The sequence below is a fragment of the Euprymna scolopes genome, chromosome 26, assembly GCF_053919585.1.
Source record: "Euprymna scolopes isolate OS-2025 chromosome 26, ASM5391958v1, whole genome shotgun sequence".
Lineage (NCBI taxonomy): Eukaryota > Metazoa > Mollusca > Cephalopoda > Sepiida > Sepiolidae > Euprymna > Euprymna scolopes.
The window spans coordinates 66,091,238-66,118,670 of NC_136507.1; the positions used below are offsets into that span (position 1 = coordinate 66,091,238).

A 27,433-nucleotide genomic window follows, 5' to 3' on the forward strand; every position below is an offset into this window, starting at 1 on the left:
TATCGAAAAATTGGCCAAAAACATTAATTCCTTTACCCTCAACTGGGCACTTTTCTACAGGGAGAGGTCGCTTTTTTCGCTGATATTTTCCAAAGCTGTCGCCTCTTTTCAATTGATTTGTTTAGCCTTAATTTAAAAATATGTCACTTCCGGTTTGGCAATGGGCGCAACAGCTAATGCGTCCCTTTTTGTTTTTCACTTTCTTTTTCTCCTTCACGTTACAGGTTCGAGCCTGCCTGCCTACTACCACTTTTATTTTTTGTTGCTCAACCAACACCCTTACACACACACCTCCACTTTCATTTCTGCCTTCGCGTCACAGGTACGAGCCCGCCTGCTTGCTACATTTTATTTTTTTGCTCAACACAAGCCTACAAACGCCCAGGCAACGCCGGGCACCCAGGCTAGTTTATCATATATAAACAATCCATATATTTAGACTATGTTAAATAAATATTCATTTTTCTTTTCCATTTATTTTAATTTATTAAATTTTTTTTTTTAATATTTTACTTTCAGTATTAATTATTTTTGTAGAAATGTTTTTGAAAATTAACATTTTTTAATTAAAAATAAATATATGTAAATAAACAAATTTGTTTAAAAGCAAAAAATATCCGGATATTATGCTTTGACCTACATTTTCGTTATTCTTGGCCTTTTGGTCAAGATCAAAGTGTAGTATCTGTTCTTCAGATGCTGCACTTCATTTTCTTGTTCTCTTTCGGTGGAGGAGAAATCCTTCACGACTGAGACAATTTTTATTTTTGTACTTTTTCTCCACGTTAAAAAACGACCCTGGTGTCTAACTCTGTCCCGTGGGGAGGCATTGTAAATAGGTACATTTTCGTTGAGTTGTTCAGATTAAGTAACATCGTTTATTTCTGATAAGTTTCAAAACCGGAAGTTGCTTAGATCAGTAAATAGGCTAGATCGCCGATGACACCAGCATGGCAACATGATAGTTGCACATTTGTAAGTAATGAATGAAAATATTGAACTAGAAAAAAAAATCAGATGGTTAATCGATAATTAAGTGGGTCGAAGGGATGAAGGGATAGAGAATCATCCAAATGCACTTTTAAGTATCGATTACACTGCCCCCCCCCCACACACACACACGTTTAACTTGGAAAAGACATTCCTTTCATTTTTTACCCCGGATATTTCAAAGAATCTTGCTGTCAATACAAGTTGATTCTTTTATCATAACCTGTTGACATAGGCAGAAAAATGCAGGATTATCTTTGGTATTTATGCAGAATACGGACTATGCTAGGTTTTCAATTTTTGCGGTATCTTTTGTTTATTAAATTTTAAGGTAAAAAATAGTTGCAAAACGCCCTCTCCATGTTAAAAATGGGTTTCTAAATAAAGTACTATTATTTTAGCACGATTTTTCGTATTCTGCATAATACCTCTTTTTTTTTTTCTTTTACTAAATTTGCAAAACTAAGAAATGCAAATTAAAAAAAAAGTTTTTAGGAGTAAAGAAAAGAGATTCATTTAAAATTTACTTTCCTCCAAAGTTTTGTAATTTACTACAAAAACAGAAATGGATATCTGTTCTGTGAGACTTTGGTTGTGCAGATTGCAGCAGCAACAAAATTTTTTATGAAATAATTTATTTTGATTGTTTACTGAAATCAGGTTTCAACTAATCCAATGTGAAAGACCCAATGAATAGCACATCAGCCTAAATCCTCGACATGAACTCTTGTCCATCATTCCCATAACAGCCTCAGCTACCAAGCCAAGGGCAAGTGGAGGGCTCTACATTGCGAGTGAAACAGTCGCATTTGCAAGTGATTTTTAAAGTGGTGACTACAAATAATGAAATGCTTATCTTTTGGCGATTGTAATTCTTTCACTTCCAAAGTTCACTACTGAGTGAAAAATATCTTTTCAACTTTTTTTTTAATAAAACGAACAAAGTTAAATTATTTAAACAATAAAAGTTTAATAGAACAATATACTCTTTTTTTAAACGAAAGTTGTTAAAAACATCAGAAGAAATTAGAACATTTATAGCTTCAAGTATCAACATAAAATTTGTTGTGTATTTAGAATTACACTTATTTAAAAATATACAGAAATATCTTTATGATGTACATACTCGTCACAGAACGAAGATGTCATATTCTAAAAATCATGTAAAATTATTTCATATATGTGTTGGGCAATACCCGTCCTAGTAAGGTAAAATTATTTCATATATGTGTTGTACAATACCCATTCTAGGATATGTAAAATTATTTCATATAAGTGCTGTGCAATACCCGTTCTAAGGAAGGTAAAATTATTTCAAATATTTGTTCGCAATACCTGCACTAGAGAAGTTAAAATTGATACGTATATTTGTTGTACAATACCCGTTCTAGGGAAGGTAAAATTGTTCCAAATATGTGTTAAATAGAACCATATACTTTTTTAAACGAAAGTTGTTAAAAACATCTGAAGAAATTAGAACATTTATAGCTTTAAGTATCAGCATAAAATTTGCTGTATATTTAGAATTATACTTATTTAAAAAAAAAAAATGTTTATAATATACATACTCGTCACATGTGGGTTTGGTTAGTAACTTTTCTATTTGGCTAGTAAACGAAGATATTTAGTTGTCAAAGGTCAACTAAAGATAAATTTGTCCATAGAGCCCTGTATATTGAACATAGATTCACATCCATCATCATAAATGGAGAAGAAAGACCCCAGTGTGTTATTTGTAGTAAAGTTTTGACAAACGATTCTATGAAACCAGCAAAGATGAAGCAACATTTGCAAAAAGTTCATCCTCATCACAAAGACAAGAACAAAAATTTTTTTTCGAACATCATGGGAATGCTCTCAAAAAAGATGAAGTTGTTTTCAACAGAAGATTTCAAAGAAAACCCAAAAGCTTCGTATGTTATAGCATTTGAAATAGCAAAGCAGTGCACTTTTTAAGACAGGCAATCTAGGAAATAATTTGCAGAAGAATGACGAAGATGGTTTTGCAACATATGCAGCCACGGTAAATAAATATTCCGATAAATTCAAATTTACAGACCTTAGTGCAGACAATTTTAAATGTTTAATATTTGCGCAAGGATTGACTTCTGATCGAGATGCAGAAATTAGGAGGTGTGTCCTAACAAATTAGAAAATGAACCAAAACTAACCCTAAAAATTTAACATTAGCTGCCAGAAAATAAAATTATTAAAAAAAATTTGATGGATATCGAAGCTGGAGTTATGCTAATAAAAAAGTAGACATATAATTTTTAAAAAACATAAAAAATAAAACAAGTTAGGGAAAAAAGGACACATATCGACACATAAATTAAAGGCTTATTTATTTACCTACTCAGGTCGGACTGAATTCATGAATTTAAATCATGAAACTAGCCAACCAATAATTTTTGAAAAACAAAAATAAAAAGTACAACAGATGCGCATGCCTTGAAAAACAAATTAAAAGGAATCTTTTCTTGTTTCAGGCCACGAAAAGCCAAACAGAAGATACAAACAAACTGATACTGTTGTGGACTGAACAAAAGCTAATCCTAAAGTGATGATACCATCGCTAACTGACCAAGTCATATGTGACTGCAGGTAATTTTTCACCGGATACGAAAACTTCAGCTACACTGCAACAGGTGGTGATTGCAACTCTATTTTTCTTAGTATTAGAAAATTATTTAATGAGAGTCAACGTCACTCAAAGATATTACGTGCAGCAAAATAATAGCACTCAAACTGTATTTCCACAATATGGAAGAATTGCCGGACCGTTTTACTCAGCATCTTTTTCAAATAGAGAGTTCATCAGGTCAACAAACTAGTGGAAACCTCTGGGACAATATTGCCCCTTGTCTGGCGGATTATTACAAGTGGGATTTTAGATAACATTTATTGACTTAAGTACTTGTGGCGGAGTCTACCCATGCAAGTAATCAATTGTTTTATTACATTCTCGTGGATAATACATGAGAAAATGCAATATATGTTGTTACTTTACTTTGGCGTTTTGTTTTTCTTTGTTATCCTTTAACACTTACATTGTTTTTCTACTTCTTCAAGGACGAGAACCAACTGTCCAATGACTGGAGTCAATGAGAAGCTTCCTCATGCCATGTCAAGCCCCTAACAACATCTCAGGAAGAGACAAGACTACAAGCTGTGGATGAAACAGCTAAAAACTCTTCCTACTGATATGGGAATCTCCTCTTCTAAGACCTTCCATCCTGGTTCAGAAGCATCCTGGCTGCAACTGCCTAAGAACAGAAATGGGGCAATCAAAAGTTATTACGATGAGATGAGGGGAGAGGTTACAAAACTGACCTAACCATCCCTGAATGTGGAGAGGAGGACCATATGTTGCAACTCTGTCTTATCTGTCCTCTACTGTTCAATCCGTGTAGATTGAAAGATCTCGGTTGGAATGTCTGAGATAACACCTGAATGTTATCCAGTAGGATGCCCTATCCTTAGGTTGAATAAAATAAAAAAATTAAGAAAAAGAAAAAAAATCATTTGCTACAAACTTTTCACCTTTGTTTATCCTAACAAACTGTCAATAAATCAGGTTAGTACAAAAGTTTTGCCGGTTTGTAAAAAGGGAAATTTAAACCATTGTATTTTATGCATATTGTTATTACTTAAACATGTCACCATAAATAATGTATAGATTTTTAGTCACATGCAAGCGACTCTATAAGTTGGTCCGTCAGTCGTTCAGTCTGTCCGTAACACTTTTGTGCTTGGTCTTTTTGGTTAAGATCAAAGGTCTGTTGTTAATAGATGCTGTTCTAAGCTTTTTAAGCTTTTCTTGGCCTTCAGGCTCGGTTGAATACATGTTCCCCGCCTAGGTGTGGAACGCGCAATTCTGTAAAATAAAATTAAACAAGTAGTCTCTCAGCTAGCTGAGTGTGTGTTCCATCCCTCCCAGATTAGGAAGCCTCCAAGATCCCCATCCCCTCTTACCTGCAATTTTTGTTTTCACCCCTTCCTCTAAATTTTATCCATCTTGGAGAAAAAGAAATACAAACTAACCTCCATCCCTTACCCACAAAAATTTTCTTTTCTCCATTCACCCCCATCTAGAGGGCATCCCCACCTAGAGACTGACCCGCAGAAGCGAGGTTCCTTTTACAAACCTAGTGGAACGGGCAGTCTATCAACTAAACGGGGTTAGGAGGGTCCTACTAATCACCTTTTGTTTTTTCTTCCCCCGCCCTCGACAAAAATGAATTATTGTACCATTTTATTGTTATCTTTTTTGTTTTTACACGTCAATAAAAAATGTTTTAAAAATTGGGAGTTACTAGGACGTCCCCCAATATGAAAGGGTGAATGCGGTATTATGGTGAAAGAAGATACTAGCTGGGAGAAACTTCTGACTTTGTTTAGTTCTGGAGTGACAAGGATGACCAACGACCCCCCAAAATCCCCCCTTTTGAGTTGGCCATGTGCCTAAGTTTTTTGTTCATCGTTCATTTTGACTGTATTTTTTAACATGAATAAAAGATTTAATATCTCAAAGTGTAGCATCTGTTCTTACTACATGCTGTACTTATCTTTGTAACTTTGTGATATAAAGTGGGGAATCACTTTTCTGTATTAATTTAATGTAAAATGATCACCCACTTTACAGTCAGTCAGTCTCAAAGCCATTCAAGTCATTCTCCAGATCATTGAAGTTGTTTTTGAAGGATTACAGTTATTTTTAAAGCATTCAAGTCATTCTTAAGGTCATTCAATTCATCCTTAAGTTCATTAAAGTCATTCTAAGTCATTTACTTTTTATTTATTTAAGTCATTTCAGCCCATTTTTCGGTCATTTTAGTTTATCTTTAAGAATTTCATGTCAATCCTACATTCACGCATTCATTCATTACACGAGAGCACGCGACTAATGGCTATCGGCCTTGTTATTTCAGAACCGTAATAAACGACTTGAATCACAAAAGAAAGAAAAGCCGAGTCGGATTTATTTATTTTTGTTTTTTAGTTTGTTCCTTTTCAATGGTTTGGGAGTCAGAGAGAGGTTTGAACTGTAACAAGCATGATTCATACATAACGGCCACATTACACTTTAGTCAACAGAAAGGGAGTCATCTTCCATCATGATAATGCTCGTCCTCACACAACACCACTGACCAAAGTTTTCCTATGAGAATTTGGTTGGAAAATCATGTTCCATCCTTAATATTCTTCTGACTTAGATCTCCCGGATTATCACATATTTTGAGAATTACAAAACCATTTCGATGGCCTTATTGTGAACATCACAAGGAGATTGAACACGAGTCAGATTTCACATCAAAACCTAAAGAATTTTACAAGCAAATCATTTATAAGCTTGTTGGCAGATGGAATCAAGTTATAGAGAGCAACAGTCGTTATTGTCATGAATAAAGATTTTTAAAAGCAGTTTTTCATTTTCAAAAATGAAATTTACACTTTTTTTTTTTTTTTTTTTTACACGGAGGTCACTACTTATCAAGGCCCGGAAGCCACTCAGGGATAAGGGTTATTGCAAGTACAGTACGTTAGTGCGGAGATTTGATGAAGTGTTTACTTCATTAGGAATTTGTTAACGTTGGACTCGAAGACATCCAAGTTGTAATCAGGTGGGAAGCAGGCAGACGGAACATCGGCAAAAACTTTTGCACTAACCTAATATTTATGTACAGATGGACTTTGACATTCATCTGACATAATTCAGATGCAGTCATTCCATCTGTACATTTATTTTTAACGAACGTATTTAGAAAACCTGATAAAAATTCTATTTGAAACAATAGACCGAGTATATTATTTGGATTATTCGGACTACCGTTCTCATCTTGAGCGTTATTCACACAACATTTTGGGTGATATAACATCCCACATTCTTCAGGAGCATCTTACTAAATTCGGAAATCTTTCTATCAAACTCTGGAATCTGTATGTGGCATAGTGTATAAAATACTTGGTAAGAGTCAGTTGTAAATCATACTCTTCTGAAAGTTGAAGGTTCAATCCTCGGTGTGGCTAGGGATTTTTCATCCTGGGCCTCCAAAATCAACAGAGATTAGACCATTTCTGTAATGATCTAGTCCCTCTTGATTTTGCAGTGAAAGTTTAGTTCTATGCAGTTCTAGAAGATCCACCCTCCCAGGCCTTGCCTTCTCTCTTAGAGAAGGGGTTAGTTCATTACTAATCGCCTGAGGTGCTCTTACCAGGAAATGCCGACAGGGCTGCTCAAGCACATTTTGTAGGTCTAACATGTCCCTCCTTGGTGGTGCTGATGATTCTGTGCAAATTTCTGAGTTCAACAAGATACGCCTGAAGAAGGTTGGCGCTTACATCTATTGAAACCTTGTGTGAATAATAAATACTAAAAGATGAGAACAGTAGTCCAAATCATCCAAATATTAAATCCTCATCTCAAAAGTTCAGAAACATAACCGACTGAGCCTCTTCTAGGGTTACTTGGACGCATCTAAAGATAATGCATTTTACTTCCCGCGTCAGCAGGCTGAAATTCAACAATCGACCATTAACAGTGATTTTGAAAAAGAAAAAAAATTTACATAAAAACAAACAAGGAAGGAGGAAGAATGACTTTCCAAGATGCAAGTGGGGTGGAGTACAATCAATTAAGAGTATACTGGGATGATCTTCCTTCCCAACAACCAGAGTTAATCATTATCGATTATCCCCTGGTTTCGATTTTACCATAGTTCAATGCTTCTATTCATTGCTTATCTCAACACCTGGTGTCTTCACGTTCAGTTTTATAACATTCAGTCATCAACCGATCAAGCAGCAAAAAAGAGATTTAAAAATTCAAAATCAAGTGTAAAAATTTTCGTGAGTGATCTCCACTTGTTGACTCGACTAACATGGCCTTGAACCAGACACTTATTATAAACAAACAGGGCCACCCGGAGTTGCCCAGAAAAAAGTGTAACCTATTTCTATTAAAATCGTTTACCTCCTACCTTTCTCTCCCTCTTTCTTCTCTACTCAGATGATTCTTTTCTAGATGGACATACACACATACAATTCTCATTATATATATATATATATATATATATATATATATATATATATATATATATATATACACACACACACACCATTTATATAACAGATTCCTCAAGTAATGAGTTGATATTTTCTTTCAAATTAGTAAAAAAAAAAAAAAAAATAACACTGAAAAACCGATCCCCTGATAAAATCCGGTCCATTTGATCCTCAAAGAATGAATACTTTTTGGTCTCAAAAAAAAAAAAAAATAAATAAAGGAGGATAGACCTGTAAATTCCCTCTCGTCCATTCTTATAAGTGCCTTTTGGGTTAAAATGGCTCAAATTGACACTTTTGTGCTTACAAAAAAAAATTATGCCTTGGATTTTTAGAAAACTTTCTGAAAATTTATAACTGATTTCTATATAATTTTGTTTGTCTATACTTCGCGATAACTCTTGGGTATGCCCCAGGGGCTCTTTTACGGTTAATAAAAACACTATTTTTGGGACTATTTTACCATATTTGTCCAAATTTTTCTGTGTATGTTTATTTAGCAGTTTTGCATGGTGTAGAACTCAAATTTACATATGTTAAGGCCAAAAACTGCACTGTTTGTTCATTTTCACCAGGATTTGACGTCCCCTTGGGACTTTGGGGATGGAGGGGGAATGCCGAACTTAATCATTTGTTTTTATGCCTCGTTCACTGTGCACTCACGGGGGACCATGCATGCTTCACTTGTTCATCCAGGAATGGGTTGATTCAATTACAGAAAGTACAAAATCAATGGGGTAGTCAGAGAATCCTCCTGGATTAGTCAAAATTGAAGAAACCAAAAGTTGAAACTCCAGAAGTAAATTGACCAAAAAGTCTTTTTTTTACCAAAACTGCTAAAATGAACCATTGAATAAAAAGTATTTGTTAATAAGACTATAACACATTGTTATAGCAAAATAAAAACAATCATTGAATTAGTAACCAATAAAAATGAATCATTAATTAATGAGATGTCATTTTGCAAAGCAATATGCAAATTAGTTAATCTTATGATGCTTATCGCATACACATGATCAATAATTTAGAAAGCTATTGTTCTTCCACCATGAATTTGGCATTTTAATATCACCGTCAGCGTGCTCAACTTTATGAATATACAGATAAGAATCATGGATTTTCTTAATTGCTTTTACACATAAACAAAAAAATATGATGCAGTACCCGTGACAAAACAATATATTCCAAATATTACAAAAATTGAGCAACTAGTTTTATTTTTAAATAAGAAAATAAAATTTTATGGGTATCTGAGGAGTGACTGTTGAAAAAAATCTCAGGAAACAAAGAGATAACTCAGCAATAATTCATACTAGATTTATGCTGTAATGCCTACTAATTCCCATTAATCACTTAAAAATCATTTTCTTTATAAAAATGAAACTACTTGATCAATTTACGTAATTCTTGGAATATGATTATTTTGTTTCATTATAAGTGCATACATCATGCAAATTTTTCTTTATTTTTGTTTTTCTTTAGTATAGATAGAATTCTGAACACAAACGAAAAAAATAAACATAAGAACCAAGAATAACTTTCTTATAAAATACACTAGCCCAGGTGGTTGGAGGTGGGTGTTGAGAAAAAAAAAAAAAAAAAGTGGTAATAGGCAGGCAGGCTCGAACCTGTACAGCGAAGGAGGAAAAGAACGTGAAAAAAAGAACATAGTGAATTAAATGAGTTGGTAATTAACTTTTGCCTGGATGGAGGATATTGGCACAAGGACGAAATAAAAAAATTTTTAAAAAAAGATAGAGAGAGAGGTGGATTGCACTAAAAAATGTAAGGTAATTAGTCTTCCTCGCTAACCATTAGGTCAAAGCGGATAGTGAATTCAAGGAGTTGGTAATTAATTTAAGAATCATAGGAGTCGCCACACATGCGTAGAAATGAACGTTGCTTTTAAATCTGGCCGGGGGCCAGTTAAGCTTCCCGCTTTCTGTCGTTTTATTTATTTGCTTCCCCACGAAAGCAAATTAGACACAAGGTCGTTTTTAATGTGGGGGGAAAACCAGCTCTCCCAAAAAGAGGGCACTCTGACAGTATCCAAATAAATAGTAATTGTCTTAGTATGAAGGGCTTCCCCTACCTTGACCAAAGACCAATTACAGAACAGATACTACCTGGGTGAAGGCCAGGCATTGGCGTTTGCGTTCAAATAGTTTCGTTTTATTTATATGAAAAACACAAACAGCCGACACGACAGCACGGTGAGAATATTGTTTAACTCAATCGAAAAAAATGATAGAGACGACGTTTGTTTACGAGTCTGACATATTACAATCTGGAAAGTATGTGAAAACTTCTCGTGGCATGTAACAGATGCGAGAACCCCCATCCAAAAAGCCTTTCATGGACATATACAAACACTTGCACCCATTTTGTCCTTTATATAATAGACTAGTGTGGGTGCCCGGCGTTGCCCGGGTGTTTGTCGGTGTAAAAGAAAAAAAGTTTTGGGAGGCAGGTAGGCTCGAACCCGAGGCCTTGAGGTGAAGGTGGAAAAGAGAGTGAAAAAACCTGACATCTTACCGCTCGGCCATGACAGGACAGGAACTGAAAAGCGTTCTAATTTAACGAATCAAAAGTGACAGGTGTGTAAATTTAATGAGGTCAAACATGACGACATAGGAGAATGAAATTAACTGTGGCTGCAAGCCAGTTTCTGCGTTTCCACATGTTGGAGAAAACCAGCTCTCCATAAAAAGGGGAGTGTCCAAATGAATAGCAACTGTCTGATATGATGGGTTTTGCCCGCATTGATCAAAGCTGACTACTTTTCTGGACGTGGTTTTGCTACGGGTTCAGTTTCGTTTTTTTTTTTTTTATACGGAAAAGCCAAAGAAACATCCGGAGACCAAAAAATATCGTGAAAATAGCATATAAAAGTCACCCAAATAAAAGATACGCACGATCTCGTTTCATGAATCGGAGATATTATAATCTAGGTAGTATATAAAAAATTCTAAGAAACAGTAGAAGCTGTGAGAATAAGACACTGCCAATAATGTTGACAACTCAATAATCTATGCAGATGTTCTGTGTCCGTGTATAATACTCATTTCAGTATGTATAAAAAACTTTATTTTGTTATTAAAAATGTTATACATGGAGGAGGAGGAGTCAGGCGCCGACTGGAGGTTTTTTTTATTTGTTTTCTTTTTTTGCACCAAATATGGTTCAATTGTAAAATGGAAGTTTTATTAAGGATTTCATGAGTAGCATTCTGTTTTTATAGTTTTTTAAACTGACAGCATTTTGTGTTTTTTGGTTTTTTTAAATGTACTCTATATTAAAAACCTACTTGAGGCCTAATTTATGTGCTATGGCTTTACTGCCCTTGGACCAGCACCGGAGATACCCCAGGTTATCACATGATCTATTAATTAAACATATGAAAAAGCAAACTAATAAATACAACAAAATAAAGAAATAAATAAAAAAGAACAAGGAAAAAGAAAGGAATAAAAAGAAAGAAATAAAAAAGATAACAAATAAAAAAGAAAATAGAAAAGAGGAAAAAAGAAAAAGAAAAGGAAAAAGTAGAAAAAAGAAAAAGACAAAAAAAGGAAGAAAAGAAAAAAAACAAAAAGAAAATAAAAAGAATAAAAAAGAAAAAGAAAGAAAAAGAAAATAAAAAGAATAAAAAGAAAAAGAAAAAAGAAAGGACATAGAAAGAAAAAAGAAAGAAAAAGAAAGAAACAAGCAGTTCTAAAGTCTTTTTACAAAAATACATTTCATTTTTCTGCAGGACATCAGATCCAATTCATACGGCATAAATTGGCAGGAAAAAATCTGTTATTCTTCCATTTTTGCAGTTTTGCAAAAAAGACAATAAAAGCATGAATACATTTGCATAAAAAAGTCTTTGAGATTCCTTAAAAATCAATACTAAGCTAAAAGATTCCTTTTATACATGAATAATTTCAAATGTGGAAATGAGCATCATTATAAGAATCAATCGTGAAAAACAAGATCAGAAAACAAGGCAAAGGACATTAAAAAAAAAAAAATTAAATTAAAAAAAATGGCCAGAAACTAATCGAACAGAAATAATTCAATTGGCAAAGAGATAAAGTGTACAAAGTTTACTCATTCTAGGAGTAAAAGGAGTGCAGCATGGAAACAAAGGTTAACAACTTAGATAAGGGATAGTCAACCTATGGCACATAGCGAAAAGCGGGGGAAACAGTAACTGGCTTGCTGCGCAAAACTAAGTAAAAAATCATGCCACTTCCTCGCACATGTATATTTCGCTTTATAAACCTTAAATGAACACACTTACCAATTCCTCTCCCCTCGTGGCCGAGAAGGTTAGGTGGCTGGCTTTTTTCCCCCCTTTCATTTCCACCTTCGCGTCAAGTCTTCAGGGTTCAATCCTACCTTCCTACTAAAAATCTTTTTTTCTTTTACACCGCCAAGCACCCTGCCAATGTTTTTTTTTTTCTTTAATACACACACCTCCAAACACCCAGGCAACGCCAGGTACTCCACGTTAGTAATAAATAAAAACCAAAAACATTATGACGTGTTTAAGTAAAAATTTACTTACTAAGAGCCAGGGAGTGAGTCTAAGATGTCATTTTGAATATGATCTGAGGTGTTTGTTAATTTATTCAAGCATTCTGAAGAATGATTAAAATTGTTATGAATATTTAGACTGCATTCCTGAAAATCAAATATTCCAATATTTACTTATTCATTTTATTAATTCAAGACGCCAGTTAGAATGTAAGTGAAAAAGTGGGAGGGTTTATTGCTTATTTTTAAAATTGATGTATGTTGGAATTTGTACGAGTGAAAAAAAAAAAAATGAAATAATAAATGGTGACTTAAAAATAATTATACCTATTACAGAATTAACCTGATGATAGGAGTCGAATGAAAAGACTAAATGGATAGAGAGCGAAACTCTTTGCTACCTTCTTTGTGTGACTATTTATTTGAGAGAAGCAGTTTGTTCAGAATAAATATAATAATTTTTAAACAGGGATTTTCTTCTTTTTTTTTTTACATGGTGGTCACCACTTATCAAGGCCCGGAAGCCACTCAGGGATAAGGGATGAAACATATTGTGGTACATGGGGAGTGTGAAAGATGTGTTTGGTTATTCTGAGTCTTGAGGCGGCATTCACCCCAGATCAGTTAAGTAGGCTTCGCTGAATGAATTCACTGCATCTCACATAAAAGCTGACCAAGCCCAGCGATTCATTGCCAACGCTGACACTATCAACAGTTAGTCACAGTTCCAATGGCAAACACCATATTATCGGACCCAGAATCTGACAATCTACGGTGCTCGCCATTTGAATTCACAGAGTTCTTGGTTATATTTCTATTAAAACTGTAGTTTCAATGGGGGAGGAGTATACTTTATTTTGGCTTTTTTGGAGTTATGTAGTCCAAGAGAAATAAAAAACAAAAGTTCTCGATTACGTTATGGTAACGGTGCACCGGGAGGAAGCTTCACATGCTTCCTGTAGTAACTTAGTCCACAATTCATTGTAATCTGCATTGCACTGTAGAGAACCTATTATTGATTTTATAAAATTATTTTTATGTATAACGGCTTAAACTAAGTTTAAAATCCAAAAGCTAATTATCATTGTTCAATTGTACTCTAAACAGAAACATTCATATTGAATGCACCCCTGTCATATCAAGGAACTTACTGTTGATTTTATATGCCGGGCCTTTCTGCTTATGTGCCAATAAAATTTCTCAAATGCACTTACGTTAGGTTGTATAAGGGGTTAACTTTGGTCAAAGTCACCTGTTCTTTCTTTAATCAGATTTTTTGGAGTATTGATACTTATCAAAGACATTCCGATACAAAACTTATCTAAGAACACTGCCAGATACATAAATTACATTTGTGTGAAATTTCATGAAAATTGGCCCAACCGTTTCGGAGTCCATAGGGAACAAACTCACAATGTTCCTATCATATAATAGTAGATTATATTGTATGAAGTTATGAAAATATATTGATGAAAATAAATCTACACAAAAGCATCCATATTTCATCTCTGTATAGAATTGTCAGGTTAAGTAACAATTTTATTTTCTATAAAGGAGTCACTATTTATGAAGACCTGAAGGCCACTCGAGGATAAGGGTTAATGAATGTAAGGTAGTAGTTTAGTAATCGTTAATGGTGTAGATTGGGTAGAATTTAGATTATTTAAGGGGTCAGCTCAACAAGAACTTGTTTACATTGGACTTGAAGGCTATCATATTATAATGAGATGGGAAGCAGGCGAATGGAACAGTGTTACACATGTGGACAGTTCTAAGAAAGAAGCTTTGTTCATGGAACCTGTGTTTAGAAGTATGGGAAATTTTTGATAGTGGTTGTAGTTAGTCGAGTGTTTTTTTGTAAAAGTTTAGCAGAGGGGGACCATAGATTGGAGCTCATACTACATATATTAGATATACATGCTACTGTCTTTCTGACTTAAAAAGAGGACTCTAATAATGGGTGCCTGTTAGTGATGGGACGATTCCAATATCCCCCCCCCCGATTCCGATACAATTACCGATTCCAATTCTTTTAAATCTCTAACTATTTAACTATTTAACTATAGAATTGTTATTTCCCTCAATTTTTGTTAAAAAAAACCATGTTAAATATGCTATTTTCCTAAACATCAAAATTCACGGGTAGAGGGTGATCTATCGATTTTAGTTTTACTGGTATTTTAAAATCAATAAATGTTTATTGATTTATCATTATTACCAGCAATGGGAGATTTTGGCTTAAACAAAATCAAATAAGGACAATTAAAAGAATCCTTTTGGCATCGGAAAATAGGCATCAATTTTTCTGATTCCGATACCCCCAAATCTTCCGATTTTCCCGATTCCCGACTCCGATTAGTCGTCCCAACACTAGCGCCTGTGCAATAAGTAATTTATAGTGAAGGAAGATGATGATGATCCGATATCGGATGACATGACATACCAACCAACGAATGAATTCAAACGTAAAAGTAGATAAAAGAAAATGCTAATCTTCAAGTAACGGCTATAAAAAGTCATCAATAGCTTTTGTTGATCAGATGAGGTTCTCTTTTCTTCTCGGAAAGACAATGTTGTCTGCCAAATGAAGACAATCAGAGATTGTAAACAATGAAACATTTCCAATAAAGTGAGGGGGGGGAGTAAAAAAAAATCGCATCTGACTTCAAGAATTGGAGGAATCTGAAAAAAAAAAAAAAAAAAAAAAACAAGCAAACAACCTTTCTAATAATATGCAATCATTGATAATTTGCTAAAAGCACGTAATCTGATTAACGGATAGAAAAATAAAAGTTGTCAGAGACCGAAAAGAAAAGAAAAGTTGCCTCACAATTATTCTTAAGCAATTAAAAACAACTAAGATGAGGGATAGTTGGCAATATCATTTATCAGCAAAACTTTGGATCAATCGCTCCAACCATCTCAAAGTTTCCTTCAGTTTGCAATTAATTCAGCAATAAAAGGTCACGATTATCAGGGAAGAGAAAGATCGTTTGGTTTTTGTCCAGAATTGCCTCTATATTAAAAGAAATCAGTATGATGCACATACCCATGACAAAACGAAAATATCATATTACAAAAATCATGTAAACTGATCAAGCCGCTTTATTTTTATAAAGAAAATCATCTTTAAGTGATTAATGGAAATTCGTAGGCATTACAACACAAATCTTATAAGGGCTACAAGACTTGGCCTTTTGGCCAAGATGAAAGTGTAGTATCTGTTCTTCAGATGTGGCACTTCCATTTCTCGTTCTCTTTCAGTGGAGGAGAAATCCTTCACGACTGAGACAATTTTTTATTTTTGTACCTTTTCTCCACGTTCAAAAATGACCCTGGTGTCTAACTCTGTCCCGTGGGGAGGCATTGTAAATAGGTACAACCCAAATCTTACAGGTTTTAATTATTGAGTTATCTCCCTTTGTTTTCAAAATGGTGTATAGACAGCCATTTTTCTGTTACTGATAAAATTTGATTTTCTTATTTAAAAATAAAACTACTTGATCAATTTAGGTGATTTTTGGCATATGATATTTTTCGTCTCATCACAGATATGTACATCATACAGATTTTTTCTTTATTTTTTTTAATATCGGGAGAATTTTGGGCACAAACTCATCTTTTAAATAACTTTTTACATATTAGAGGGGATTCACTTTCCAATGAGAAACAATGGGCATCACGTGTGAAAGTGGGTCTGTACAAAGGCATTTGAGAACACGTGTACAAAGGAAAAAAAAATTTTCATTTTTTTTTTTTCAAAGTTTCAGTTCACTATCAATCATGCATTGCAATACTAAAGTTTGGTTTATCTGACAACATACCAACACCTAAGTGGGTCATTTAATGTCAATCAAAAAAAAAAATAAAAATACAATAATCAAGTTTTCGTTAATCATTCTTGCGACTGCGTATGGATTTAGTATTCCATGACATGTCCTCTTTTGGAGGAAGCCGGTTCAACCCACCTAGGGTGAATACCCAGGGATTTACATTGCCAGTGAAACAGTTTCATTTGCAAGCGATTTTTTAAAATGGCGACTAAAAATAATAAAACACTTATCTTTTGGCAATTGTGTTTTTTTTTTTCGCAGACAGTTTTCCAAGGCTCATTACTAAGTTAAAAAGGTCTTTTCAACCTATTTTTTAATAAAACAAGCAAAGTCAAATTATTTATTATTTTACTCTCATTTTTTCTTATGAAGGCTGTTTACAAAAAAAACGTTTGAAGAAATTCCAATGTTCATACCTTCAAATATCAACGCATATTTAGAATTACACTTATTTAAAAAAAAAAAAAAAAAAAAAAAAAAAAAAAAAAAGATACAGAAAGATCTTTATGATGCACGTAGTCATCATGGAACGAAGATGTCATATTCCAAAAATCACGTAGGTTTGGCTAGTAAACGAAAATATTTAGTAGTCAAAGATCAGTTAAAGATAAATTTGTCCGCAGAGTCTTGGTGCAGTGCAAACAAGCAAAAATTCTGTTTTGTCAAAAGACCTGAATATGTCAGCAATTTTTCTATCATCATCATCATAGCATTTGTCGTTTGTGTCATCATCATCATCATCATATTTACCTTAATGTCCATTTTCCATGCTAACATGCATTAAACGGCTTTAAGAAATTGGCTTTCAAAGTAACCTGCCCAGATCTATATTTATCCCCAGGTAAATTTTTTTATTGCTTCTTCCCATCTTTTCCTTGACCTTCCCCTGTGGACTGAACCTGTTACCTCAACTGTTCTACATTTACTGACCCAAGAACTCTAATCTATTCTTTCAGTGTGCAAAAAGCATTTCTCCTTTAAACAACCTTTAAACAGCTTTGTAAGAATGGGAACCAGTTCTAATTACAGCTTTTTAAGTTTTATGATTGGAATGTTGTCAGGACCAGTCGATTTGCTGGAATCAAGGTTCTTGATAAGTTTGGCAACATCCCAGACAAATATATGAATATTGTACAGCCCTGGGTGGGGGGGGGGTCAGGAGGTTGGCAGAGGGTGGAGTTTGATACAAAGTTCTTAGCAAAATTACTTTTAAAACAACAACAAACACTTCTTGACTTCTTGTATTATCTATAAATATAAAAGCGAAAATGTATGTATGTATGTATGTGTGTTCGCTTTTTCTGTGTGTCTACAAAAGGCTTCTTTCAGAGAAGCGGTCGCTCGCTTCACAACTTTTGAAACTTTTTATATCACATATAAATCGTAATATCTCACAGTTAACAACGAAGCTCGTCTGTCTATTTAATTTGTTCGATTTCGGGAAGATAAATATTCAATATTTGTCGCTCGCCGCATGTGGGTTAGTCTTTTTCCTATAACATCTTCGGGGCAAGGAAAAAAAGCGTTCAGCCAGTAAACGAAATCCCGCAGTCAAACTTGACCTCATTAACTCATTAAAACGCGCACCTGCTAAATCCAAGTAATTAAATGAATTCAAACGCGTTTCCGTTAGCATGTCGCGGTGGGGCAATGGTTAACGTCGAACGTTTTTTTTTGTTTTTTTTCACACTTTAATTTACAACTTTGCCTCAAGGGTTCGATCCTCATACTTACTTTTTTTTAACCCCCCCCCCCCGGAGTTTCCACACACACCTCCAAACACCCGGGCAACGCCGGGTACCCCTCGCTAGTCAAATAATAAAACAAATATTTTATTCAAAAAAATTTATTTAGTTTTAACATTTGTTTTACGATGAAATGAAAAAAAAATATATATTAAAGAAACTTTAGAATATATATATAATTAAATAATTGTTTTTTTTATTTTGTCATAGTATAAGTGTTAAAACTAAATTAATTTCTTTTAATAAAATATTTGTTTTATTATTTGATAATACAAGTGGGTTTTTTTTTGTTGTTTAAAAGTCATTTTATTTTGTTTGTTTAATAACACAAGATGTGTTAAAACTAAAGTAATTTTTTTTTTTTTTTTACTATATATTTTCGCTTTTCGTGTCTTGACTCCATTCCGTTCTATAATCAAACTTATCGGTTTCAGGTAGCTTAATTTTTCCGAGCACTGACCTTAGATATTACCGGTTTTCAGGTATGCTGACAACGAAGAACAGCTTTCGGAATTAACACTCACCATATTAAGAACGGCTTTCGAAATAGACACCCCCAACCTCCCTATGTTAAGAACGACTTTCAGAATAAACACCTCCAACTTTTCCCATTTTAAGAACGGCTTTCGAAATAGACGCCCCCAACCTCCCCATGTTAAAAATGGCTTTTGGGATAAACACACCCAACCTTGTCAGCATACTCGAAAACCGGTAAATGTGACTATCAGAATTCCCTGGCCAAATCACAGCTAAAAAAATCGTTTGTGTTCATCAAACTTAAACACCAAACCGGAACTCGAAAACGAAATTTATTTTTATTATTACCAGAAAATATGTTATTTTAGTAAAAACGAATTACTATTTTGTTATATATCTTACTAAAATGAAATTAAACTTCTCATCCCGTTGGAACTTTAAAGAAAATAATTCAATGTTTAGAGATTTGAAAAAGAGGTGTTTAGTTTCTAAATTTTGGTCCATAATGGTCACAAGAGAATGAATATTATTTTATTTTTGCATATTATTTACCATATTTCCATAACCAGGCCTAGTTTACACTGAATCTCATACATTTTTTGTAATTGTATCTTGTGTAGTTTCTGACTTTTAATCAAGATATGCACTCACACACTTCTGTTAAGATTTTATTTTATATAAATAGATTGCTTACATTGCATTGTTTTTTTTTTTACTGTATTTTGCCTTTTCTCATGAAATGTTGGGATCTGTATTTATCCCTATATATATATATATATATATATATATATATATATATATATATAAAGCTGAATGTCTGTGTGTGTGTGTGTGTGTCTGGTCACGAATAGGCTCCTATATGGTTAACTATTTTAAAAAACTGATTACATATAATGATAGAAGATGTATCGAGACACAGGAATGGATATGGTTGATCTGGCAGAACGGTAGTTCATTAAAATTGTGGGGTCTGCGTTCGCGCCTGGTCCACAAAGTATGGAAATTAAAAATTTAAAAAAAAACGTTTACAAGTGTTTTTGATATAGATGTACATAATAATACTTACTTTGATAAGCATATTTTATCTTAAATAGGGATGATATAATAAAATTGTGGGGTCTGCGTTCGCGCATGGTCTCCATAGAATGGAAATAGGCACAAACTTTAGTAAAGACTTTTCATATCTATCTGCGTAAGTATACTTTGATAATTATGTTTTAGTTTGAAGAAATATGGTATAATAAAATTATGGGGTGTTCGTTCGCACCTGACCTCCATAGAATGGAAATATGTCACAAAGTTTAACAAGGATTTTTATATAGATCCACAGAATATTGTGATAAGTGTTTCAGTGTGAACAGGTATGGTATAATAAATTATGGGGTTTATCTATTTTATTTTTACTTTCATCATATTTTGCTTTGGTTTTGATACCCCCAAATTCGAAACTCTCTTTACAACCCTTCCTTTTCATAACCTATCCTACTTTCATAAATCAGAGTCCATTTTCTGTAGGCTCTTTTTGAACCCAGTCAACGACGGGTATTTTTGCTTGTATATATATATATATATATATATATATATAAAATGAACTAATTTTTCTCCTATGATTTTGACCTTAATATGATTAAAAATCAAGACATTTCATGCGAATGTAATATGCACAAACTGCAGCACAATATCTGAGGTGTGTTATATGCATATTACCTCTCCGCTTCCTTGATAATTGTAGATTCCTATATTTTTTCTGCTGAGAGTTAACTGCCACAATCAATTAAAAATCAATGGAAGTAGTAAAATCTTTTCTCTCTAATTAATTCCTCCTTCCCCCACCACCACTTACACCGGATCGTTCACAAGGTACAGGTACGAAGGAACACCGGTTTGGGTTTTCTTTACTTCGTAGTTGCTTAAAAAAACTGGAATGGATTTTTGCCATGCCTTTCTGTTCTCTACTGGGTGAAACGCATCATGGACTTAACCGAATCAAAGGGTTATTTATGCCATTCTTTTTTTTTTTTTTTCACTTTTCGCTGTGTTTGGTTGTTTTTTTTTCAAACACGTTCATCATTTCCCCCCCCCCTTATTTTTGCTTTTTGTTCTTCCGCTTTCTTTTTTAAAGAAGTTTTACGTTTGTTTGCTGTTTTTTTTTTTTTTTGTTTTAGTTTTTCCGATTCTTTTAAGAAGTTTATAACATCGTTTTTTTTGTTTTGTTTTTGTTTAATATTTAAACAGGGTTATTACTTCGCTTATTCTTTACTTTACCCCCCCCCTTACACATACACCTCCAAACACCCGGGCAACGCTGGGTACCCCCGCTAGTTTTTCATAAAATTCAAATGAACAAAAGTAGTGCCAAATCTGCTGAATTAGAACGAAAAGAAAATCAGTCGGAAATGTAATGTTCTACTAGCACTGTCAAATTCCACCTTAACAAGCAATACTTGTCATGCACTTTGAAATATTGATGACTTTTACAGAATTTGGGCTACATTGTTTGAGGAAAAATATGCGCGCTTACGCATACAGAAATGGTCACTACTGATAACATAAGGAATTACACGTATCTGTATTTTTTCCTTATTTTTCAATTTCCTCGTGTCTTTATTGAAAGATGAAAGCAGGAAAAAAAAAACATTCCTCCCTAGGTGGCCAGAAAGTGGGTGCTCATTTTAAGTTAAATTTAAATGGAAAAGTGATCACCAACTTTTTGAACAAGTAATTTCTTCATGTCATGAAAACTATTTCTCTGCGACGGAAACGGTTAGCAGATTCGTTTTTAACACACTGAAATCTACAAATTATATATATATATATATATATATTTCGATACGAATATGAGACGAGCCTTAAAGTAAAATTTTACCGAAAATTGTTGGGAACGAGAACTGAGATGTTCCTACTTCAAGGAGAAGTACAGAGAGCAATATGTGATACGATTTCTTTATTTTCGTTAATTAACAAGTTTATTTTTGTTGTTAATGTATGTTAATATAAAGCGTCCCAAATTATACCTTGCGAAATATGCTTATTTTTGCTATGGTTATCTCCCCTAAATTGGAGTTTTTGTTGCCATAAGCGCCGATTTTTTAACGGTGATTTTTGGCCAGGGTATTCTGATAGTCACGTTTACCCGAAAACTTATAAAAGTTGACATTTCAAATGTGAACGGCGAGTTTTCGATTTTGTTGGCGCAAGACCAATTTAAAAAAAAAAAAAAAAGAAAAAAAAAAAAAAGAAAAAAAAAACAAAGGTTAAAACGGAATAAAATTTAAATTTCCATTCCATTTTCAAAACAACCTCAAAACAGAGCACTCTCGACAAGTTTTACTTATTTCTACATCAAAGCTAGGTTTTCACCTGACACCGGTACGGTCGCACTTAGGGTGGCCTAGGATTCTGAATCGACAAAAAAATACATCGTAAAAATTCAACAAAAAAGTACATTTTTACTTGGTATCACCGTGCTTGCGCGTAAAACAATGACCACTACTTACTTTTAACATCGCTTAGTATCCGGAAAACTACTTATTTGCGGAAAAATTAAATACGATATTCGTTTCAGCATACCCGAAAACCTGAAACATGTTATTTTAACGGAAAATGTTAAGGTGGAAAAATTTGGGGAAAATTTACAAAAAAAGAAAAAAAAAAAAAAAAAAAAAAAGGAAGTGAAGTGGAAACTTTAATCGTAAAGATAACTACCATTAAGAAATAATAACCGGAAGTAAAGTGGAAATTTGAATCGTAAAGACAACTAACGTTATTATTTCAACACGGTCGGTATTTTCCATAAATAGACTTTTTTTTTAGTCACGCAAAGATTTTTGTTTTTGAAAATTGTTGCATTTCACGCGGGAAAAAAAACAAAAAAAAAAAAAACAATTTCACAAAAACAAATACACAAACGGGAGAGAGTGGGGTTGGGGTGGGGCGTGCAATAACAACATTTATAAGTATAATAACATTTTTGGATTAAAATCAAGTTCCGTTCGTCTTTGTTTACAATACATTCTTCGTTAGCAGATCGTTGTGCTTCACGACGAATGCCCTGGAAAAGTCACTTCTGATTAATGTTTACCAGTTTCAAAATACGCAAACGAACTTGGCTGTTTTTCAAGAATAACAATATTTTAAAACTGGTAAACATTAATCAGAAGGGAATTTTCCAGGGCATTCATCGTGAAGCACAACAATCAGCTAACGAACGATGTAAACAAATACGATAGAATTTAAATCCATTTTTGTAAATGTATTAACTGCCCGGTTACTTAAGGCTCACACATCAGCTGTTTCGTCGTTTCGTATTTCATTGTTGTAGCTAGACAAAGCGAGCCCAAGATTCGAAACCAGAGCCAGATTATTATTATTTAAGAAACATGCATATTGCCTATATTCTTTAAAAACAGAAGAGTATAAACAGATTACAGAATTAAAAGAGGGAAAAAAAAACAGTTCTTATCCAGAATTCATCCATATTAAAAAATCATAATAAAATAAAGATTAATCTGTATTATAAACGCATTTGGGACGGAAAGAAAACATCATATTCCAAAACCCACGTAAATTTGATCAAGTAGTTTTATTTTTATAAAGAAACTCATTTTTAAGGAATTAATGGGAATTCGTAGGCATCACAATATAAATTTAGTAAGTATGGAGTATTATCGAGTAAGCTCCCTTTGTTTCTGGAGATATTTTTTCAAAATGGCGGGCAAGACAGCTGCTCTTCGGTTACAAATCAAATTTGATTTTCTTATTCAAAAATAAAACTACATGATCAATTTACGTGATTTTTGGAATATGGTATGTTCTTTCCGTCACAGATACACATATCATACAGACGTTTCTTTACTTTTGTTTTTTGATATAGATGGAATTTTGAAAAAGAACACCCCCACCCCGCAAAAAAAAAAACCAACGAACTACAGAAAACATGAAAAACCTTGAAATAGTTTTATTAACCCCTCCTACGAATAATTTATTTCAAACTCCAAGAATTAAAAGAATTTAAAATGCAGAGTTCTCCAAGATGGTAAGAACAAAGATAAAATGAAAAGAATAAAAAATGAGAGAGTGGTATAAATGACATTATATTAATAAGGAATTCCAAGAATACGAATTCTAATAATAATTTAAAAAAAAAAAAAAAAAAAAAAAACGTAAACATAAATGAATGAGAACGGTGCAAATTGGAATAAATCAAGAATGGTAATAGATGGGAGAAGTTATTTTCTACAGAAAAAAAGTAAAGGATAGATAAAGAATTTACTTACTTGTGAAGTGGATCTGTGAATAGAATACCCCGGAGGGTCGGGGTATATTGCCAGTTGCTTCAGGGGTGGACGTATTTATTCCGGGCCGCATTTGTAGGGGCGGCCGCTTTACAAGGGAGGTAGAAGAACATGGCGGCAGTTGAAGAGTTTGCCGGTGTCAACTGATAAAACGTTCGCGACTGAATAAACACCCAGGCAGGGAACGACAGCGGTGGAGTGCGGAACAACAACACAATCCAGTGACGGGTGGGGAAGGGGCTCTATTGGCGGGGTGGGGGGCTCCATTGGCTTGACAAAGTAAAGTAGGACGTTAGGGATCTGTAAAATTTACGAGTATACAGCTTCGAAATACGGCTAATAATATGTTTTGAATTATTGATTTGTCTGCGATAATGAAATAGAAACTATATACTCTGACTAAGTAGTTTTACACTGTTTTCTTGCCTATAAATAATGATGATGAACCAGGTCCAGCCAGCATCATTATATATTGGTAGGTACGGACAAAAATGGTGGAATAAAGATGGGGGGGGGCATACTTTTAGAAAGCCGATTTATCATAATTTTTTGTAGGTTTCTGACTACTTATTGAATATATTTAAAAGATTAAAGACTAAAGTTAATTTCCGAAAGGAAAAAAAAAAAATGTACACGTGAAAAAAAAATTCTGAAAAAAATGTTTTAACGGAGAGCTAATCAATTCAGTTAAATTTTGAGGTTAATAAATTCATTGTAAAAATCCATTGAAAGATAAATATTAGTTTTCTGTGTATATTTCAAAGATAATTAGTGTAACGACACACCAGAGACATTAAAATGGATGGATAAATAACGTTTCAGCTCTGCGCACATTTGTTCTATACACCCACGCTGTTGTATACATACATCATTATGTATGTGATTTATATAAGCAAAGTTTATCCATTTGTGAGTGTGACAATAAAATAAGTTTGTCTTACCGTGCAGATACTTATTTAATATCATTATGAGTGAGTAGAGATCAGGATGTCCTGTGGAAGAGATACGAGGAAAGAGATTGACTCTGAGTAGTTTAAAACACCTTTTATTTCCAGAACCCCATCTTCCCGAAAGCCCCAGCTACCAGAAGTGTCCTCAACTGTCAACCCGCAGTAAATGTTTTTTGTATATATATACATATATAAAATCACCCCTCCCAAGGTCCTTTGCTATTGAAATGCAAGCTCACTTAACATATATAATCTTGCATCCATCTGGGTTGATGTATTGGTCGTCCTGACCTTGATCGAACTCCTAACTTTGGAGTTGCTGGGTTTGGTGCTCCTGATCTTGGTTGATGAACTTGCTTGAGTAAACCACATATTGTGTCAGGGTAAGGTTGTGCTGTTGGTACCTTCGAATGAGGCGCTAGCAGTAGATCTCGGCATTTGGCGTATAGTTCTGCCATTATCCATCAGTACCAAGTATGACCTTGGTTGAGAGTAATGTTCAATCACTTCACCTATCCTGGACCAAGTTTTCCCATCACATACTCTGATGTGATGCCCTATCTTTAGTGAAGGCAGCACATGTGTATTGCTGATATGCTGTTTTACCTTCTGCATGTTAGTTGGGGATGATCTGCAAAGATTATAACCATCATTTCTTATGCTTGGAAGAAGTGTTCTCAGTTGGCGGTTCCTCAGTTTAGCTGCCAGTGAAGGAGAGTTATTTTTGCCAGGTGTTGTACGTAAGGTAAGTAGAGCAAGCTATGGATCGTCTCCAGTCTGGAAAGATTTGTGCAGGGTTTTCTTCACTGTTTGGATGGTTCTCTCGACTAGACCATTAGATTGTGGGTATTCTGGACTGCTAGTTACAACAAGTTGTAGCAAATTCCTTGTATTGTTGAGACTTAAATTGGGGGCCATTTTCGGATATTACCTGTTTGAGTATACCATGGCTCGAGAAGATATGTTTTGTACAGGTTATTACTGTTGATGCAGTTGTATCAGTGAGATGGCTGAATACAAAAAAATTTTGAGTGGTAATCCAGTACCATGAGGTAATCTTTCCCTTGCAGAAGAGGTCTGTACCAACCTCATGCCATGGTTGGTCAGGAATGTCATGTATTTCTGGCTCTGAACTTTGTTGATTGCTATAGCGTTGACATGAATCGCAATTTTTTATCATGTTCTCTATTTCTTTGTTCATGTTTGGCCAAAAAAGAGACTGCCTAGCATTGGGTTTGGTTTTCTCAATACCAAGATGTGCCTGATATAAAATCCTGCACATTTCTGCTCGCATATTGGTTGGAACAACAATTTGTTGACCCTTTAATAGTAGTCCTTCCTGGTATGTCATGTCATCTCTGTAATTAAAATATGGTTGAAGACAGGCGTTGAGATTATTTCGATGCTGTGCCCATCCTGACTTGATTTGCTGTTGCAGTTGTTGTAATGTTTCATCATTAGCCGTCTGAGTTATGGGCTGTTATCGACGTTTGTCACTAATGGGTATTGAAGAAATTAGGAAGTGGACAAAAAAGTTCATTTCTTTGTCAGAGATTTCTGGATTGTTGTACTTTTGTGCTGCACGGCTGAGTGTGCCAACAATGTGCATTAGTTTGCCCTGAGTGTATTCAATTTCAAAATTGTATTCCTGTAAGCGTAATAGGAAACGTTGTACTCTGGGTGGGGTTTTAGAGATTGGTTTTGTGACAATAGTTTTGAGAGGATTGGGATCATTGTTTATTAGAAAGCGTTGCCCATGTAAGAATTCATGGAAATGTTCACATGCAAATACTATAGACAACATTTCCAGTTTAAGCGGGCAATAGTTGCCCTCAGCTGATGTAAGAGAACAGCTATCAAATGCCACTGGAGCCCAGTTATTGTTGTGCTTTTGTTCCAACATAGCCCCAAGTCCTAGGGTTGATGCGTCTGAGGAGACTCTGATGGGAAGTGCTGAGTCAAAGTATTTTAATGTTGGACTCTGTGTAACTAATTTTTTTAGTCATCGAACAGCTTCTTTCTGTGGTTTATCAAAAGACAACATATTATCTTTTTCCAACAAGAGGTGAAGAGGTGCAGTTTCATTTGATAAGTTAGCAATGAATTTTCCTAAGTAATTTATCATGCGTAGAAAACGCTGGAGTTCTGTTTTCTTTGCTGGATCTGGCATGTTCATGATCGCTTTGCATTTTTTGTCATCAGGTTCAACCCCTCTACTGGATATTTTGTGTCCTAGGAATGTTAACTCAGTTATGTTGAACTGACACTTTGATTTAGTTTCATGCCGGATTTCCTTATAGCATTCAGAACCTCAGTAGTTCTCTTTTGTAAGAATTCTGGAGTGTCTGCTCAAATGATGATATCATCCTGTGAGTTTCTGCATCCTTCAACATGTTCTATGATAGCTGCTATTTTTGCATGACATATTTCACTGGCACTGTGTATTTCATATGGTAGACGTGTGAATCTGTAGCGTCCACAAAGTGAGAAGTTTGGAACTTTTCTCATCAACTTTTAATCTGCCAGAATGTAGTAGATGCATCAAGCTTAGTGAA

At 34.2% G+C, this 27,433-nt stretch overlaps 1 protein-coding gene across 2 annotated transcripts in view; it reads right to left on the reverse strand.

The window, feature by feature from the left end:
- LOC145248128 (ceramide phosphoethanolamine synthase-like) overlaps positions 1–27,433 on the reverse strand; it is a 233,987-nt gene that overhangs the window by 157,336 nt on the left and 49,218 nt on the right. The window contains exon 1 of one of the 2 annotated variants that reach the window (XM_080109940.1): positions 23,911–24,341. The exons of the other annotated variant lie outside the window; for it this stretch is intronic. The gene's annotated coding sequence lies outside the window, so the exon portion shown is untranslated. Of the gene's footprint in view, positions 1–23,910; positions 24,342–27,433 lie in introns of those variants that run through there. 2 annotated transcript variants of the gene reach the window in all.